This window comes from Malus sylvestris, chromosome 13 (genome assembly GCF_916048215.2).
Source record: "Malus sylvestris chromosome 13, drMalSylv7.2, whole genome shotgun sequence".
NCBI lineage: Eukaryota > Viridiplantae > Streptophyta > Magnoliopsida > Rosales > Rosaceae > Malus > Malus sylvestris.
In genome coordinates, this window is record NC_062272.1 from 14,690,204 (window position 1) to 14,703,470 (window position 13,267).

Below are 13,267 nucleotides of genomic sequence, written 5' to 3' on the forward strand. Positions count from 1 at the left end.
TTAGCAAGTAGCTAAATAAGGCAGGAGATGATGTAATGGGTGTCTGAATGGCCAAGATCTCCTCACTTGGTAGAACTTGACTTCCACTTCCCACTTGTTGATAGGGGTTAACCATATGGGGGTTCCCTTGGTATGTTCTTGCTTCGGCAGAGGCGTGGTTGTAAGCATGTGCCATCACCTCAGATTAAGTCTTCCAAGTGTTGGCATTAATCATGTACTTGAAGAAACAATCACGTAGGCCTGCCGTGAAGGCCTTGAGGGCGGTCTTGTCATATGCCTCAGCGCAACGAGAATACTCATGGCTAAAGCGACAGGCATACTCTCATAATGACTCATCCGGCTTCTGATGAATAGTGTACAAGTCATCTGTAAAATGCAAGCGATCGATTTGGAAGATGTGTTGAGAGACAAACAGTTTCCTCAGTTCCTCAAATGAGTCTACTGTCTCAGGTAGAAGACGGCAATACCAATTTAGAGCTCCGCCAGAGAGGGTGGAGGGGAAGAGAAGACATCGCTCTTCGTCGGTGTTCATCCGATATGCCATGGTGGACTCAAAGAGGTTAAGGTGTTCAATTGGGTCCTCCCTTCTAGTATAGAGTTGTAAACTAAGCTCTTGTTTTGTCTTCGCTTGAATGGGGTGTCGAGGATCCTCCTTGTGAGAGGGTCAGGCCTGGGTTGGTTCCAGTCAGGTATCTCGGCCTGACGTTCGGCCTTCAACTTGTTTACTTCCTCAATAAGCTGTAGGATAAAGGGGTCCTGAGTGAAGTCATGTACCACTGGAATTTTCTTTCGTAAGTCTCTATCGCCTCTTGGAAGTAGGAAAATTTGAGCAAGGGCATGTGGTTTTTCCTTGGACTCGCCATACTGACTTATAGGGCGAGTCTGTCGAAATACCTCAGAGTCTCATGTACCTTCATGTTCCTCTGGGACATGTCGTTCCTTCTCTAGATTGGCAGCTGGCCTAGGTCATGGGATGGGACCGAGTCTTTCAGAAACCCTTGGGTCATTGATCTTCGAGCATATGTGGAAGGGATTCTCTCGATGTTGCTTTAAGAAGCCTCGGCAGTCACGATAAACGACTTTCGATCCTTCCAACCTTTCTGCAATGAGGTATCTTCCTCCACTTCTCCTGCTTCGGGTTGAAGCATCTAGGTTGAGAGAAGTCTCATGTTGATCAATGTTTTGATGATTAGATCGCTCATCATCAGGGATACCCATGTCGAATGGAGGTGACCCTCCGTGTTGTGGGGCATCCAGATAATGGTTGATGTTCACAGGGGCAACGAGCTCGCGTGTTTGAGTACACCTAGTTTCGTGGAGCGTCTCAAATAGCTTCTCATACTGCTTCTGGAGGACCTCATTCTTCATTGTTATCTTGTTGTTCTGAGCTTCTAGCTCTTCGACTTTAGCTTGAAGAGTAACCCTATTTCCTTCCTTCTTTCGTTACTTCGCACTAGGTGCAAGAGAGGTGTCATTCTGTGTGTTGTGGCTTCCTTCGCTCCCTATTTTGGAGAGGGATGCCTTGTCAAAAGGGAGTGTACGAATGGTGGAAACCAGCTTAGCAAAGCTGAAGAGAGTGGGAATAAGTGTCGTTCCCACAGACGGCGCCAAATGTTGATGCACAAAATCAGTGAGGACTTTGGTACAACAGAAAATGTTAAGTTTGTAACCTTTGCTAGATTGCTCTAGTCACTAGTGTGGATAAGTATGTAAATGGATAGGGACATGGAAACAAACACAAGATGTACGTGGTTCACCCAGATTGGCTACGTCCACGGAGTAGAGGAGTTCTCATTAATTGTGAAGGGTTTACACAAGTACATAGGTTCAACCTCTCCTTTAGTGAGTACAAGTGAATGATTTAGTACAAATGACATTAGGAAATATTATGGGAGAATGATCTCCTTTTATAGAAGAGAGTTTTTAGCCTTGTTCTAACATTGACACTTGTTGTGTTGTGATTAGCTTCCGATGTTGACACATGTCACGCTATGATTGGCTTCTGATGTCGACACGTGTCGCTCTGTGATTGGCCTCCTGGTTAGAGGGAAACTCTTCTGGGTCCTTGACGGTATAACGTTGACCGGTGCTCAGTAATTTCGGGATTGGTCAAGTATGGTACAAACATAAGTAAACATGTATAATCTGTTGATACCTCTTAGAAGATATTTCAAATTCAAATCTCTCTTCTTGTTCCTATTGATAAAAGAAAAAGGAAACATTGTTACATTATTATAAATTCATTACTCCTTTATCGGATGTCCTCGAAGTGTTAGAAACACCGTTACATTATTTGATGAAGATCAGATGGTGTAGTAGATTGTGTAAGAAAAATGAAGGACAAAATAGTGATCCAAGTGAGAAGGATATCAATGGTTAAAACAAAGCCACTTGTCAAGAGATTAAATTGGCTGTTATAATAGTTGGAATATTGGTGGTTAAAGATATAGTTAGCTGAGATAAGGAGATAGTTAGTTGGTATAAGGAGGTAGTTAAAAAAAGATTACTTGCTTTGTAAGATTGGTATCGAAATCACCTATATAGGTGAAGATTGTAAACCAACATATATTAATGAAGAAAAACTTTTACTGCTATCCATTTCTATCAATATTTCTCTGCTCTTTCCTCTTAGTTCTTTGATTTTGTCATCTTTACATGGTATCATCACCAGTCTTTCCGGTGCTTCCGCTCAGTCTCTAAAGCATATTTCTCTCTTCTATACCCTCTAGTTTGTTTCTCTCTGTGATTTCTGGCGTTGGAAGTATACCAGTCACTCAAAAAGTTGGTTTCTTCTCGTCTACCCACCAACTGTTTGATTAAAAGCTTCAGTGAAAGTGTTTTTCAAGAATTTGGAAAAAAAGGTTACCATCTCCATTTCTGTTACAGTAAAACTGGATGACTCCAACTATCTTACTTGGAGCTTTCAGGTCCGATTGCTTCTAGAAAGCCATGGAATTATGGGTTTTATTGATGGTTCAAGAAAGTGTCCACCAAGGTTTGACAATGATTCTAATGTTAAAGGGGTCGAAAATGATGATTACTTGGTCTGGAAGATGCACGATCGTGCTTTGATGTAGTTGCTTATTGCTACACTATTTGCGACTTCCATGTCGTGCATCATTAGGAGTAAGAGTTCTTATAAGATATGGTTAAGTCTCACAGAAAGATTCTCTGCAATTACAAAAGCCACAATCTTTCAGATGAAGACAGAACTTCAGAATATCAAGAAAGTCAGAATCAGTTTCTGTTTATCTTCAGAAAATCAAAGATGCAAGAGATCATCTTGCTACAGTTGGATTAATCTTTGATGATGATGATGATATTATCATTCTTACATTGAAAGGTTTACCTGCAGATTTCAACACGTTTCGATGTGTGATCAGAGGAAGAGAGAATGGAATATCTCTCAAAGATTTTAGGTTGCAACTATTGGCAGAGGAAGCTATCATTGATCAATCTTTTGACATTTCTTCTGGATTGTCTTTTGGTAATGCCATGATCGTTGGCATTCAATCGGAAAAATGAAAAACTCTTGTTCTTGATCAAGATCAAACAAGGTCATCTTCTGATCAGTCCTTCAAGCACAATGGAGGATCAAGTTCTACTAATTCCAGTCATGGAAAATGATCGTACAATAATTTCAATGGGGGTTATCATAACTATGGAAGCTATAAAGGAAATAATTTCAAAGGCAAAAGCAGAGGAAGATTTCAATACAATACTGGTCCAAGATTCTCAAATGGTAATCCTGGCATTCTTGGCACTCCAAAGCCATATCAATCTCACTGCCCAGATCATCCCTCTGACATTCCTACTTGTCAAATATGCAATAAGAAGGGACATGTTGTTGCAGACTGTTTTCAGAGACATACCACTACAACCTCAAATTCTTCTACTCAATGTCAAATCTGCTGGAAATATGGGTACACAGCCATTCAATGCTGTCACATGAGTAATTTTGCTTATCAAGTGAGGCTTCCAACTGTCAATCTCACTTTTATGTATGACAATCATCAACCCTCAACACCATCTGAATCGTTTTGGATTGCAAACACTAGTGCTATAGCACACATGACATCTGAGTTGGCAAATTTGGACCTGTCTAATCCATATCAAGGAACAGCAATGCAAGTGGTGCAAGTTTGCATATTTCCAATATTGGTACTTCTAAATTGGTAGTTCCACATCAGTCTCTCACACTTAAGAATGTATTACATGTTCCAAAACTTTCACAGCATCTATTATCCATTTATCAACCCTACAAAGACAATAGGTGCATATTCATTTGTGATGATGTTTCTTTCTTGGTTCAGGACAAATCCAGGGAAGATACTACTCAAGGGCTGTGTAGAGTTGGTTATTACCCTATACCATTCAACATTTCACTGAGGAAGTCACCTACACTACCTACATCACATTCATGTTTCCTTGCAAAACCAGTTCATTCGAGCATATGGCATAAAAGACTAGGGCACACATCAAATGCAATCACTTCTGCAATTCTACATCAATCTCAAGTTCCTGCATCAATACATTCATGTTCATCAATATGTACTCCATGTTTAGAGGGAAAGTTTACCAAGTTACCATTTGCTTTTCCTGTAACCAAATCTGTAATACCTTTAAAGAAAATACACAGTGATGTATGGGGACCTGCCCCCTCACTATCATATGAAGGATTTAGGTATTATGTAACCTTCATAGACAATTGTACTAGATACACATGGATGTTTCCATTAAGAAATAAATCATAAATGTTTGCAACCTTTGTTCATTTTCATGCCTATCTATGTACACAATTTTCTGCTATAGTTAAAATATTCCAATTTGACGGTGATGGTGAATTTACAAGCACTAAGTTTCAACAATATCTACCACAACATGGCATTTTGCATCAAAATCATGTCCTTACACACCTGAACAAAATGGCTTAGCAGAAAGAAAACATAAACACCTTGTAGAAACGGCAATTACACTTCTCCAAACTGCAAAATTGTCCAATCAATTCTGGTTTCATGCATGTGCTACTACTTCTTATTTGATTAATATGATGCCTTGTGCTTCTTTACATATGCAGTAACCATTTCAAAAGTTATGCTTCTTTACATATGCAGTCACCATTTCAAAAGCTATATAACATAGTTCCTAAGATTAAACATCTCAGGGTATTTGGGTGTGCATGTTTTCCCCTATTAAAACCCTACAATACTTCTAAACTTCAGTCTAAAACTACAACTTGTGTGTTATGCATGTCAATATAAGGGATTTATTTGTTTAAATATTGCTACTAGTAAAATTCATGTGTCTAAACATGTCTTATTTGATGAAACTAGTTTTCCATATTCAACCTCCAGCTTGTTTCAACAGTCAAAACTGTTATCTGCATCATCTCCATTGAATTCATCACACACTCTAATACATTCACCGCATTTAAATCCAATCATCACATTAACAAATCAAGCATGTTCCCCTCCATCTCATTCATTATCATCTCAAACTACAGACTTTTTTATTATGCTTTCATCTAGTGCATTAGATTCATTGTTTGCATCCAGAGCCTCATATTCTTTGGAAACAGTTGCATCTAGTGTTGTAGAGTTTGTTTCTATTCCTACAAATCATACCAATACATCACACATATATTGTGATTCTGCAATACATCAATTTCCTCAAACCAGCTCCACAACACAGCACCATATCCATGTGGATCTTGATTTTCAACAGGAGCAACTACATGTTGTTCTACCAATACCAATGAATGTACATCCTATGCAAATCATATCCAAGAATCAGGTGTTCAACAAGATAGCTTTCATTGCTACTGTCACTTCAGAACCTAAGACATTCAAAACTGCATCTCAGATTTCAGAATGGCAGGTTGCAATGAAAGAGGAAATAGATGCTCTTCATTCTCAGAAGACTTGGTCTTTAGTTCCATTACGACCTAATAAGAATTTAGTTGGATGTAAAAGGATCTACAAAATAAAGAAGAATGCAGATGGGTCTGTGGTAAGGTATAAGGCAATACTTGTGGCACAAAGGTATAGCCAAGAAGAGGGTGTTAATTATCTAGAAACGTTCAGTCCTGTTGTAAAACCTACAAGACTCATATTTGCCTTAGCTGCTCAATTCAAATGGTCTCTTAGGCAGCTAGATGTGAAAAATGTCTTTCTACATGGCATACTTCAAAAGGAAGTCTATATGGAACAACCTCCAGGATTTGAGAGTGCAACACATCCCTTGAACTATGTGTGCACACTTCAGAAATCATTATATGGGTTAAAACAGGCTCCTAGAGCCTGGAATGAGAAATTCACCAGTTTCTTGTCGAGTTTTGGATTTCAAGTTTCTCAAGCTGATCATTCCTTGTTTGTGCAACAATCTTCAAGGGGGACTGTGTTATTGCTATTATATGTAGATGATGTGATTCTCACAAGTAGCAGTTCACAATTGATCAATCAAGTTATACAAGCTCTCACTGAAGAGTTTGAAATGAAAGACTTTAGACAGTTGCATTTCTTTTTGGGCAGATCAGTTATACATCAGAAGGCTTGTTTGTATCACAGACAAAGTATATTAATGAGTTGGTTGGTAAAGTGGATTTACAGGACTCTAAACCATGTAACACACCATGTCTACCTTATCATAGGTTACTCAAGGATGATGGGAAGCCTTATCAAACTCCTGAACAATATAAGAGTGTTGTTGGAGCACTTCAGTACCTCACTTTTACAAGACCTGACATAGCTTTTGCAGTCAATCAAGCTTGTCAGTTCATGCATAATCCTATGGTCTCTCATGTCATTGCAGTTAAGAGAATCATTCGATATCTCAAAGGAACATCTACCTATGGTATTCATTTCAAACCAGGACCAATGCATCTGCAAGCTTATAATGATGCAAATTGGGCAGGTGATCCAAATGATAGGAGATCAACTTCAGGTTTTGTTGTGTTTCTTGGTTCAATCCTATTTCTTGGGCATCTAAGAAACAACACACGGTGTCTCAATCATCCACAAAAGTCGAGTATCGAGCTTTAGCAATTACTGCTGCTGAACTTGCTTGGATTCGATAGCTATTCTGTGATATGCATATACCTTTACATTTATCTCCAATGATATACTGTGATAATGTTTCAGCTATTGCACTGCCTACAAATCTTGTATTCCATGCTAAGTCCAAACATATTGAAATAGACTATCATTTTGTGTGGGAGAGAGTCACTTGAGGAGATCTTCAAGTTCAACATGTGTCTTCAGCAGATCAGTCAGCAAATATACTTGCAAAGGGTTTATCTGCACCTTTGTTTCAATAGCATTGTGGCAATCTAATGCTCAGTGCCTTAGAGCATCAGATTAAGAGGGATGTAAGAAGAATGAAGTACAAAACAGTGATCCAAGTGAGAAGGATATCAACGGTCAAAACAAAGCCACTTGTTAAGAGATTAAATAGGCTGTTATGATAATTGGAATATTGGTGGTTAGAGATATAGTTAGTTGGGATAAGGAGATAGTTAGTTGGTATAAGGAGGTAGTTAAAAGAAGATTACTTGCTCTGTAAGATTGGTATCAAAAACACCTGTATAGGTGAAGATTGTAAACCAACAGATATCAATGAAGAAAAACTTTTACTGCTATCCATTTCTATCAATATTTCTCTATGTTCTTTCCTCTTAGTTCTTCGATTCTGTCATCTTTACGAATTGAAGATCAAGTCGAAATGCGTAAATTAGATCAAATAATAGAGTTTTGAATATTTAGGTTTTGGTGTCCGACTTGGTCCCTACCCATCATTTCAAAGAGAACAAGGACACATTAAACTCAGTGTTTTGTCATGATATATGGGGGTTTTCAACTAGATTCTATGTTTAGTTAAGGTTTTAAGATTTAAGGACATTTTTGGTATTTTATTATTTAATTATTTCCATTTCTATTTGAACTCTTATGGCTTTTAGCGTTAAGTGACATTATGAATATACCGTTTTGGCATTACAGTTGTTACTATTCAGTATTTTTTCTTTTTTGGCAAAAAAAAATTTTTCTTTTGAAATTGAAGTACAATAGTCATTAATAGCAATTGAAAACGTACAAAGCTGAAAGAAGGGTGCATAACAAGGGCCTCAATAAAAATATTGCCAGGAATTTTTACCCGGTCTAAGAAAAAAAAAAGCGTCTTGCACCAACATAATCATAAATTAAAGTTTATCAACTATTCAATATTAAAATTGAGGTTTTCTCATACTTTCTGATGAATTCGAGTGTTCTTGTTCTTATTAATTATTTTCTCTTCGTCATGATGCGCCATTTATTGTACAAAATTATTAGTTATTACAAACTAATTAAAAGAAAGTGTTAAAATAAAAGAAGGAAGAAAATTTGCAAAAATAATTAATTAATTTTTGTAAGTTGAGAAGAAGACGATAAAATGTACGTGGGCATTACATACAAAATGTGCATGCGCTTAATTGTCATATATTTTAACAAAAGATAATATGTGAATTAAACTTTATATCTAATCTTTCAATTTGAGTGGAGGAAGCTCCATAAAGAAATGTTAGCTCGAAGAGTAATACTAGGGAAACTAAATTTGGAGGCTAAATTTGCAAACTAAATTATGTGTCACCAATAGGAATAAACATGTTTATCAATATTTAAGTAATAAACCAATCATTAACTTCTATATCCTTTAGTTTTCAAAATTTTATCTACAAATTTAATCTCTATATCATTAGCCCTAGTTCGAATGTTGGTTGCCGAGCAACTTTTAAGTTAAGTTCAATTGGAATATGAGAAAGTTGAAGAACCAATTTAATTCGATTAGTTGTTAAAACCCACCGAAAATATTACAATTTTTTAGGTTGATAAAATGTTATCTCACAGTTTAGGGTTTGCGTTAGGTGTTGGTCGGATGTTGATTACAATTGTCTTTTTTTTTTTTTTTTTTTTGGTCCTAATTTTTTATGTAAGTGAATGACATTAAACTGAGGAGAGTTAGAGTGAGGTTGAACTACATAACCAAAAATAAAAAATACAAAGGTCGATCCATTAAAATCTAATTGTCAATTTGAATTAGTTTATATTGGGCTGTGAAACATAAAAACTGATGTAATTTGACTATGATTTTTCTGAAAACAAGGGATGTAGAATGGAAGATGCAAAATTGGCAGTAAGGCTCATGGGATGCAGGTTTCGTTGTCAGTGTTAGAATCAGACATTGTATAATACATATATTTTCGAAGAGAATGACGCAATGAACAATAAACACTAGATAGCTTTGCTCGTGATGAAATAGGGCAAAATTGGCCAAATTCCTTCATTTACTATCCCAAAACAAATTTAAAGTTATGGATATTTTTGAAACTTTGTTAACCGTTTATTTTATTTCTTGCTTGAATGTAAAGTCCTATTAAGGTTTGGGGTTTTATGATGTGGTGTTGGAATTGTTATATTTCGACTGTTATCAATAAAATGTGAGTTTTTCTCTTTATTATTCCTAGCGGATTCTGGGATTTGCTAGTGGATTCTAGCATTCTGATATCGTTCAATTTTTCTTGATATATCTCGCTACGTTAGTAAGATATATATTGGTACCCCACAATATAAGAAAATGAGAGAGTTTCAAATACCAAATGCAATAGTTTCAAAATCAAAACTCAATCCACCAAAGTAACATATAATTTGACTGAATTTAATATTATTTTTCTCTTTGATGTCATGGATTAAATATCCTTTTGCTTTTTAAGAAAATAATGGTAATTAAAAATGAGATATACTAAATTCAAAACAACCTTTTAAATAAAATGCGGAGCCTTCTCAAACCAAATGCAATATTATTTATATAAAAATAAACCGAGCTAAATTGTTAAGTCACACCATTTGTACCACATCAATTGATTAAATATTCTTTAAATAAACGAGTTTTAACCTTGTGATACTATGATTAGTCATTACCAACAAGAGAAAGGGAAATGAGACTCTTTCAAAGTGGGACTCTTTATGGACTCCCCGCCACCTCATGTCACTTCATATTTTTGACACAATGTTTTATAAAGTTAGCACGAGAATTGTGTCAAAAGCATGAAGTGGAAAAGAGTCCATGAAGAATTTCACTTTTAAAAGAGTCTCCTTAGCATTTCTCTTACCAACAATAGCTCGTTGTATGGATCCTCATCACATTATAAAGTCAAAAACTTATTTGACAGTTCTCAATGCTTCAATATTTAGTACAAGTTTAGAATTTTTTTTTTTATATATATGCAAGCAATATTATAGCTAGGAGGGGAGTTGGAACCTTATTCAAATGCTCTTAACCTATTCAGATCGGTAAATTTGATAACATTTTGGAGAGAGAGAGAGAGAGATTTAAATAAGGAAGCAATGAAGAAAATGTTTACAACTGTTCTTTTAACTTAATCTTTAGGAATCATAATAAGGCCATGGAAAAGCAGAAGAATATTAGTATACATTCATCATAGTGTGTGAAATTATGAATCTAAAAAGCTGCAAAATCTGATTGCCTGATCATTATATTATGCAAGCTTGAGGAAAAAGGAGTTATGAAACAAAACAAAACCTAGCTAAGCTAGCTTGAAAGAAAAAGAAGAAGATTTATTAACTTATTATATACACTCACATGCAGTTATATATATGTCAATATTGTTGAGGATAGTAATCCAATGGTTATAGAATGTGCCACTTGTCAAAGATGGGTTGAATTAGTTACGAAATGTTGTTATAGTTAGTTATTGTTGTATCTTCTTGTGTAAGTCACAAATGAATAGAAATTATATAAATTATAGTGTACATACTGAGATATCAATCAATGAAAATACAATCTTCTTAGCTAAATCTTCTCTCTCTCTCTCTCTCTCTCTCTCTCTCTCTCTCTCTCTCTCTCTAGCTTCTGATATACATTGGTTTACATGGTATCGTCGCATGCAAAGCTAATCGCATGATATCGATCTTGGTAGCTTCCTCTCACAGCAAAGAATTGCTGCGTAAATTTCTTCTCTCTTGATCTCTTGGAGCTTCGTGATTCTCCATTTCTTCTTTCTTCGACTAGTTCTTGATAGCACAGAAGGTGTTTGATAAAAGGGTTCAATCAATTTTCTCCACAAATTTCTTGGTTTCTTGCAACAATGGTGACTGCTACACAACTACAGATTCTTCAATTGCCTATTACCTATCTGATTTCAACTATTTCAACATCAATGATAGTGAAACTCGATGATACAAACTACTTGACTGGAATTTTCAGATGCAACTTCTTCTTGAAGGGCATGGTCTCATGGGATTTATTGATGGGTCATCTCTGTGCCCTCCTCGATTGCCAACTCCTACATCTAGCAATTCAAAAGTTCATTCTGGCAATTCTTCTTCCACAGAAGAAAGTGATGAATTCAAGATTTGGAAAATGCACGATCATGCATTAATGCAATTACTCACAGCTACCCTTTCATCTTAGGCTGTTTCTTGCATAATTGGAGGTATTAGTGCTTGTGATATGTGGACAAGATTGAAGGAGCAGTTTTCTACAGTCACTTACACAAGCATTTTTCAACTCAAATCTGATCTGTAGAATATCAAGAAGGGGGCTAATTCTATCACTTCAAAAATGAAAATACACAAAACCACACTACACCAATGAATGTAATGCATGATTCTGCTTCAGAACCACCTATGGAGTCTTAACCACAACAAGTTTGGCTCACAGATTCTGGAGCAATAAGTCACATGACTGCAGATTTGAACAATTTGTCATTCTTATCACCTTTTTCATCAAATGAAATGATTCAAACAACAAGTGGAGAATGTTTGTGTGTGTCTCACAAGGTTCTTCAATATTGCAAACTCCATTTCACAATTTGAAATTAAATTATGTCATATATGTGCCCAAAATATCATAGAATTTACTCTCAGTACATAGAATTTGCCTTGACAACAATTGTTGGCTAATTTTTTATGCATTTTGTTTTTGGATTCAGGATAAACCCACATGGAGAATTCTGTTCAAAGGTCCCTGTAATAATGGATTGTACCCTATACCAATTCCTTCCAGTTACTCAAAGAAAGTTTTACAACCTGCTGCATACATAGGAAAACAAGTAAATTCCAGTCTTTGGCATCATAGATTAGGTCACCCTTCCAATATTGTTGTTTCTCATAAGCTTAAAAAGTCTAGTGTTCATTTTGTTTCTGATACATTACCTGTTATGTGTTCTAATTGTTTGTTGGGGGGGAATCACCAAGTTACCATTTTAGAATGTTGAAAATAGGTCTGTTACACCATTTGAGATAGTACATAGTGATGTATGGGGCCCTGCTCCTTGTTTGTCTATTGAAGGGTTTAAATTCTATGTAACCTTCATAGATGAATGTACCAGATTATGTAGATTTTTCCAATTGTTAATAAAACTGATGTTTGTTACACATTCATTAAGTTCTATCAGTTTGTGTTAACTTAATTTTCAATGCCAATTAAGACATTACAGAGTGATGGTGGGGGTGAATATATAGGAAAACAATTTCAAGCATTTCTTGTAGAAAAGGGTATTAAGCACCAATTGTCATGTCCCTATACACCAGAATAAAATGGCTTGGCAAAAAGGAAACATCGCCATATTATTGAGACAACTATTACTTTCCTTCAAACATCACATTTACCTTTGAATTTTTGTTCCTTTGCATCTCAAACTTCAGTATACCTCATAAATATGATGTCTTCTCAAACTTTGAATCAGAAATCACCATTTGAAGTTTTATATGGATCTGCACCTGATATGAGAAATTTAAGGGTTTTCAGATGCTCATCTTACCATTTGTTAAGACCCTTCAATACATCCAAGTTGCAACCTAAAACCACCAAATGCATCTTTCTGGGATATGCATCAAAATATAAAAGGTACATATGCGATGAGGTTGCTAAAAAGAGGTTTTATATATCTAGGCATGTCTTATTTGATGAAAGTGAGTTTCTATATCAAGAATTAATATCTACAACTCAAAAACCTAGTAATTCACCATCACTCACAATGTCTAATACATCAGCTATGGTACCAAATTTGGAAAATATTTTGGTTACACCTCAATCCAGTGTCTCCATCACTTCAACACCTATTAAATCTAGTTCATCAAACACTAAGGGTCCATCACCTACTTCATCTGTTTCTATGTCATCCATCCCAATGTCATCACCTATATCAAATCTTGTTCAATCCATTATTACAACTGAACAGAACATCTCAGCACCAAATTATGTGGTTCCTGAA